Consider the following 6,000-nt stretch of genomic DNA (forward strand, 5'->3'; position numbering starts at 1 on the left):
CGAATGAGGACGTGGCAATGAAACAGTGGCTCCCTTTGCTACTGAGAAATTTCCTACAAGTTTCCCCAGCCTATATTCATTTTACAATCAGGGAGCTTTGCAATAGGGAGGGACTGACAATTTCACCAAACCATACATTTGCTAAGCAGAAAATTAAAATCCTATTTACAGAAAGAGAATTCTCTCACATTACAGCTCCAGAAAAAGAAAAAATAAGACAGTCAATTGGATTATTTCAACTGAAAGTTAAAGGTTTTGTCTGAATTATATGGGGGGGGGGGGAAGTGCCTTGTTTCTCTGTTGTTTTAGCCAGTGGGAGCCTGACCACTCATGTTCTAGTGTATAAATCATCACAATTTAGCTCCCCTTCAACCCCACCATTCACAGTTGGCCTCTAGTCAAGTATACTGAAGGTTTCAATGTTTGCATATGCCTGTGTGTGTCCATCCCGAGGCTGTACAACAAGACACACAGGAGAGGGAGGCCTAATGTGGAATTAATTTGCTTCCAGTCACACAGCAGGGATCCAGCTTTGCCTTGATCTCCTGAACCCATTCAACGATCACAATAAAATTACTCATCAGCCTCTGGAGTGCTGGAATTCCCACTCAGAGTTTCACATACAAGAAGACTCTGAGGAGTGGAGTTTCATTATAAACAGGGACTGGCCAATTTGTCAGGCATATTGTTCCATGGAATCCAGCGTGTGAGGTCTTAACACAATGAGAAGAGACTCTTTAATTACAAGTTACACATGTGTTGTTTGAACGTGATTGAAGAGATACCAAGTTCAATACTTTAATGGTTAGGATAGAATGAGGGGGTAGACACAGTAACAGGTGTGCCAGGTTCCCTAAGCTAGTGTCTTTCCTATGTCTAAATAAATGACACAGTTCCCCATTCCTGCAAAAGCCTTGTCTGAGGACATGTCAGGAGTTAGGAGACCCAAGTCCACATTCCAGGTAGTGCCAGGTAGGGCTTGTCCTGAACTATTCTGGGTCATGTTTTCTTCATCAGTGGAATAAAGGATTGGACTGGGTAGTTTCAAAGGTCCCTTCCTTTTCCAAACTCTGTGATCCTCTAAACGAGGGGAAAAGGGAAACAGAGGTTCACAAGCAGATACTCAAATGGGAATACTTGTCCTACTAACTCCATAAATTGACTGGAGCTCTGAACTACTGCAGCAAAGAATGACAATGGTTTGTAACCAAGCCTTGAACATAATCAGAATGGAAAACGTATCTCCCTTTCTCTTCCCCCAAGTCTGACACCAGGACCATTACTGACCATGATTCACTGGGCAGTTGCTGTGCACTATCCCAGACACAACAAAAACATCAGAAAAAATTATTGAAGGTTTTCTATGTGACAGGCATTACACTGTGAACTTCACATAATTTCTCACAACAACCCGAGAGCTTGGTATTATTATCCCTGTTTATAAGTGAGGAAACAGACATTGTGGAGCCATGGGCAAGTCGCAACCGCTTTGAGTTCTGTTCCACAAGCGTAAAATAAGTGGATGTGTCCAGTTGACTTTAAAGGCCTCGCCTACTCTATGACTCAAAACAAGCTTGGATTTGATTACCTAGACCTTGAAAGGCTCACGATTATCGTGCAAACCCAGTTGGCCAGAAAATAGGATGGCCCGTCACCCACTTAAAGCACCATGCACATGCTCACAGAAACACAAAACCACATTTACTAAACGCAGCACCTCCTTGGGATGTTCTCACAATCTATACTGTAAACAAGGTGATTGTTAAAACACATCAAGACACCATGGGCTGCCTTACAGCAAACTGCCAAGGGAAAAAGAAAGTATCATAGATTGAAATCACCATAGGCCCCACTATTGAGGTCTCCCCCTTCCAGAAGTCAGGGATTGGTCCCAGGACAAAGACACAGATATTTCCTCTCCATTACTGTAGATTGGGCTAGAGCTGCTGGTTCCCAGCTACACAGAATGAAAGCTCCCTGAGGGCTGGGCTAGGGTCAAATTTGTAAATTCAGTATGACTGGAAAGGAATTACCCCATGGTACTTAAGGATGATCACCAACACCATCATCCCATCACCCACCATGCATTTATAAAAGCATCTGCTCCGTACATGGCTCAGCAGCTAGGCTGGTCATTTGCTTAAGACTGTTTTTCCTAACAGTCAGGACCATGAAGGTGAAGAAGGCCTTAACGACCTCAGACAGGATCCAAGGGACAATACAGAGTGTCTGTAGAAAGAGAGCATAAGATACTCTTGGGTAGGTAAAGGAGAGGGGTCCTAAAAGAAAGTGATGGACCTGCTGGGATCACGACTTAGAATAGAGTGCCAAGTTATATTAACTTGTTAGAGCTGCCATTAAAAAAGAAAAAAGAGAGAGAGAACCCACAGCTAAACAACAGAAATTTATTTTCTCACAGTTCTAGAGGCTGGAAGTTCAAGAGCAAGGTCTCTTGGGGCCCTATGTAATTGCAGCAGTATAATATTTTGATATATTAACCAACTCTTTTCACCTTGAGATTCCCAGTTACCCTGGGAGTCAACCCCACTCATGCAACCAGACATGTGGCACCCACTGCCTCCAGGAGGGTTCATCCCACGGAACTGCAGAACCAAAAGGTCAGATGCTTAGCTTTTGTTTTCAAAAGGCAAGGTCCAGGTTGAATTAGTCTGCCTGATTAACATCAGGCTATCCTACAGCAAAAATTGAACCAGAAATATCAGCGGCTTGACACAAGAAAACTTATCTGGGTTGAGCCTTCCTCCTCCACCTTTTAGCAACATCATTTGGAACACATGGCCTTGAAGGTCGGTGCAACAAAGGAAGAAAGAGAATAAAGAGCTCACATTCAGTGTACAATTCCTCAGCCTGTATATTATTCTGCTCAGGCCGCCATAACAAAATACCACAGACTGCATGGCTCAAACAACAGAAATTGATTGCTCACAGTTCTAGAGGCTAGAAGTCCAAAATCAAGGTGTCAGCATGTTTGGTTTCTCATGAGGCCTCTCTCCTAGGCTTGGACCTTCTTATGCCCTCAAATGGTCCCGTCTCTGCACACCCCTGGTGTCTTTTCCTCTTCTTATACGGACACTAGTCATAACGGATTAGGGCCCCATGCTTATGATCTCATTTAACGTTAATTACCTTTTTAAAGGCCCTCTCTCCAAATAGTAAGATCCTAAGGTACGAGGATTAGGGCTTCAACATATGACTTTTTGAGGGGACACAATTCAGTCCATAACACCAGCATTTGCCCTCTTCAAAGTTACAGGAATAGACAGGCCCAGCGTGGTCTAAATTTACTGTTCTTTACAAAGTTCTCTCCCCATCTCTCTGCCCCAACTTAGCAATTTTACAAAGTAAACCACAGGGTTCACTGGCTGGATCTACTTTTCTTCTTCCTATTACCATCCACATTTATTGGATTACATAGACTTTTAAGGCTGGGAATTAAGAAGCAACTAGTTGGCTTTAGGTCTAGTCTAGGCAGCTTGTAGCAACTTTCACCTTCTGCTCCTATTTACCAAATCTTCAAGGGTCATAGAGGAGTTATGTAATGGGTGACGGAGCAGGGAAACATGAAAAGAAAAGAGGAAAGAGAAATGTGCATCTGTGCCCAGAAATGCCTCATCATGGGTCTGTCTCCATGCACTATAAGACAATTTCCTGCGTTACATCACATCAGATTAACAGGCCTAGACATGGGCAAGATGGAGGAGAAACTGTTCTGCAAAGGAGTTCTAGTTTCCTATCAACACTCAATTTCATTTTCTCTGGCAAAACACCAGCCACACAGACCCACACGCACAGACCCATAGGCCCTGACTGACATTTCAAGCCCTCCAGCTCCAGATGTGTTTCTACATTGTTCAGCCAGTAGGAAAAAGCAGCTCGAATTTTAAGCAGAGTCATTTCTCAAACCACCAGCTGTCTCCTGGATAAATTCTGGGTTTTTTAGATGTAGTTACAAGCAACCCTCTCCAATGCACTTATTCATTCAAAAAATGTTTATTGACTACATTCCATGTACCAGGATTGGGGACATAATGGTGATGGCCACAAGCTTGGGGTCTAGTGAGGGAGACAAGTTCTAATAAATGGTACTTATTTCACCCCTCTGTGCCAGGTGCAATACTGGACACCTTAAATACTTGGGAAGGTACGATTATCTCCACCGTACAATGAAGAAGCCAAGGTGAAAAGAAGTCCAAAAGACAAGCTCGTGCCGCTAGTCAGTGGAAGTGTCAAGACCAGAAGCCATGTGACCTGACTTCCTGAACTTGGGTGGAAGATAATAATTTATATCTTTATTTTCACTAATCTCTAACTGAACTTTAGCACTTTCTTCATATATTTATGCAAGAAACCCCAGCAGTACTAACAGTACCTATGACTTTGTCACCAATAGAAATCACAGATATTTTCTTATATTACAAGCATTGCCCAAATCTTGAAATATTATTTATGTTCATTACTATTTCAAAATTATGATAGCTATTAGATCCACCGCTAGATCATGTTACTTCATGCATTTGTTTTTCTAAAGGCACATATACCACTACATAAATTCTTTTCATATGTTGACAAGTGTTTTGGAATAGGTTTCCTTTACAATACTATGCCTTTTATTTTACACCTTCAAAAGCACTGCACCAAGAAGTGGTCCTTAGTCTTCCCAGAAATGCCAAAGTGGTACTTGGGAGAAAAATGGGTCAGAACCCTACATTACAGCAATGGGCAGCCCAGGCAAATCCAGAGGCTCTGCTCACTGCGTCTTTGAGTAAGAAGCTAGGTTGGGATTCTTTTATAACTAAAAGAGAGAAGCGAAGAGGAAAGGAAAGGACCCCAATTCCACGAGAGGACCCTTTCTACCCTTTCCACCAGTTCCTGCTCAGCACGTGCCCTAAATGCTCCCCTCTGCTGGTTCCAGCTGCAGCTGAAGCTGACTCCTTGAGCCCCACTCCGTGCCACGAGCTGTGTGGATAAATGTGCCCCACTGTGGGCAAGCAGACGTCACTTCCTACCCCCGGGGGCTGAGCACCCCTCGCGCCCTGGGAACCAGGCTGAGTGTCAACAAGCGGAAGGTGCCAGAAATTCCCACACACTAAGATACCAAGAAATTCCCATACACAAGACAACGGATACTTCGGGTTTTTAACCGCCCCTCGCAGGTCAGCCTCTCCGCGACCCCGAGGCCCGACACTGCCGGAAGGAGTCCCAAGACCCGGGTTCCAGTAAGGGCAGCACTAGCTGTAGATGCCGGGGGTGGGGAAGAAAAGTGTGAAGAGGGATGTAACCCGACACACAGGGGCCGCGCAGTCCCAGCTGCTGGGACAGAGCTGGGTTAACAATCGGCCTTAGGGGTGATCTCTGTCCCCGCCCGGTCCCCCTCCCCTGGTCAAGTGCCCGATATAGGCCGCGGGATGCCTCTTACCCAGGGGTGCGCAGAGCCTCCGGCCACAGCGTTGGCGCAGCAAAAGCAGCCGCTCCCTGCGAGGGCTCTCGCCTCTGCTGGGACCCGCCCGGCCCTGGGCGGAAGCTGGAGGCGGGGAGAGCGAGCCCACCCCCACCCCAGGAAAGTTCCGGAAAGGTCCCGCCGCTGCCCCGCCCGGCGCCACAGGCCGGGGAACCAAGGCCAAGTGCAAGCGGCACCCGGGCTTCGAGCGCGCACAGGGTACAGCCAGGGACGCGAGTCCAGAGGGCCCGGGGCGCTGCCGGCAGGGCAGACGCCCCTACCCGCAGCGCACCCTGGAGCGCGGCCGGGTGCCCTTGGCGCGACATAGGAGGGCACGGAGGCCACCTGTCGCTCCCCCCATTCCCGGGTGCCTACACTGTTGCGTAACTGGGAGGAACAAAGGTGAAGGCGGGGCTGTGAATAGAGGCCCTGGCGGTTTGCTTCGGGTCGTCCAGTGAGCCCTACTGGGCTTCTCGTCTGGTTTCCAAGACTGTCCAGAGAGACAACTGTTCCCGCGTTCATTTCACAGATAAGGTAACGAG

The 6,000-nt window shown here is 46.7% G+C and overlaps 1 protein-coding gene across 2 annotated transcripts in view; it reads right to left on the minus strand.

The window, feature by feature from the left end:
- Positions 1-5,787, minus strand: part of SQOR (sulfide quinone oxidoreductase) — a 45,484-nt gene extending 39,697 nt beyond the window's left edge. Inside the window, exon 1 of one of the 2 annotated variants that reach the window (XM_036842561.1) lies at positions 5,438-5,779. The gene's annotated coding sequence lies outside the window, so the exon portion shown is untranslated. Of the gene's footprint in view, positions 1-5,437 lie in introns of both variants that reach the window. The other variant, XM_036842562.1, reaches the window with a different exon arrangement.
- Positions 5,788-6,000: the final 213 nt, after the last annotated feature.

The sequence above is a fragment of the Balaenoptera musculus genome, chromosome 2, assembly GCF_009873245.2.
Source record: "Balaenoptera musculus isolate JJ_BM4_2016_0621 chromosome 2, mBalMus1.pri.v3, whole genome shotgun sequence".
NCBI classification, from domain to species: domain Eukaryota; kingdom Metazoa; phylum Chordata; class Mammalia; order Artiodactyla; family Balaenopteridae; genus Balaenoptera; species Balaenoptera musculus.